The sequence below is a fragment of the Parasteatoda tepidariorum genome, chromosome 2 (assembly GCF_982258835.1).
Source record: "Parasteatoda tepidariorum strain Cologne lab strain chromosome 2, Ptep-v5.0, whole genome shotgun sequence".
In the NCBI taxonomy this organism is placed as follows: domain Eukaryota; kingdom Metazoa; phylum Arthropoda; class Arachnida; order Araneae; family Theridiidae; genus Parasteatoda; species Parasteatoda tepidariorum.
The window spans coordinates 90,623,591-90,625,101 of NC_141756.1; the positions used below are offsets into that span (position 1 = coordinate 90,623,591).

A 1,511-nucleotide genomic window follows, 5' to 3' on the forward strand; every position below is an offset into this window, starting at 1 on the left:
GTTTCAAGAGGTCCTAAATCACGTGAATGTTTAAATTCATGTCTGTATTATTTTTACTCTGCATGAACTTCGGTTCCACCGAACTTCGGTTCTTCTTTAGGAGGACTCCATACCACGGGAGAAACTTTTCATCGCTAATTCTCTTTCACCTCCATTACTAATTTAGAATGAAAAAAAAATAAAGTAAAAAAGTAAAAATGAGTTCAGGCAAACCTAGAGTAAGCTATTAAGTTTCTGTTGCCGAAAAAAAAAATTAAAATATCAAACTGCAAGCAAATTATTGGAAGAGAACTTCTCCATTGCTTAATCGTAAGTTATCGTCTCATAATTTATTTTCATTTCACTATTTAAAAAACATTCTTTTTAGTATTTGAAACTTCATGGCTTACTCTAGGTTCTTCTGAACTCACTTTTTCCATATTTTCAATTAGTTATGGAGGTGAAAAAGAATTTGCAATGGAAAATTTCCCCCATTGTATAGTGTCCTCTTAAGTCATTTTTTTAAGTAAACTAATATTTTTTTTTAAATCCAATTTGTTATATTTAAATAGGAAATTTGAATATTTAATCACTATTCTTGTAATAAGCCTGAATTTGTGCTTACTTTTAAAACTTAATATATCAATAATAATAACATAAAATCCAAATTAAAAAAACATTTTTAATTAAAAGACATAATACCCAGTTTTTCCGTAATAAAAGTTATAAAATTATATGCGCAATTTTTGTTTGGATAATGATAAATACGTCCACATATTCTAAATACCAAATATATTCCTCTTTTAACTCAAAATTAAAAACCCTGGAGAGTAGAAATCAATAAACGGATGTGTATAACAAATTGATTTAAAAATGACGAATTAATGCATACAATGAATTAATTAATAAATTAATGCAATGAAATTAAAAATGAACTCGCCCCCGGGTGGGCTCGAACCACCAACCTTTCGGTTAACAGCCGAACGCGCTAGCCAATTGCGCCACGGAGGCCACTGCTATTCTATAGACTTTACTTCGAAACGTTCATCTAAATTATCATGCATAAAAGTCTACCTCACATTTAATCTCAAATTCGAAATGAATCCGAAATGAATTGGTTTTTGAGGGTTACTTCAAATATGCTAATTAATTAGTGCTAACTATTAGTAAAGTTTGAAATCAGACACAGGCTTGTAAGTTACATATATTTGGTGATGGTCCCAAAAAATAGCCAACAACTGAAGGAACTACACTTTCTACAACTGAAGGAATTGTTGAATGTTAAGTGGCATTTAAAAAAACATTGAAATATGTTATGTTTCAGAATAACATATTGAAATAATATGTTGCATTACTTAAAAAATCGTTTCATTCTGTCAGATATTTAGGCTACATATTTTTCTTTGTATAAAGATGATTTGCAAATAACATCCTGGTGTTTCGATACGTTCTAAAACTTATTTTCGCAAATTCAGCATAAAGTGTCGCAGAACATGTTCTTCAATAACTATAAGAAGCTACATTTATCACCA

General features: G+C 29.6%; 1 non-coding gene across 1 annotated transcript; it reads right to left on the minus strand.

Annotated features, from left to right (window-relative positions):
* Positions 1-916: 916 nt before the first annotated feature.
* Positions 917-990, minus strand: TRNAN-GUU (transfer RNA asparagine (anticodon GUU)). Its single transcript has one exon. It is a non-coding gene; the product is annotated as a tRNA-Asn (tRNA).
* Positions 991-1,511: the final 521 nt, after the last annotated feature.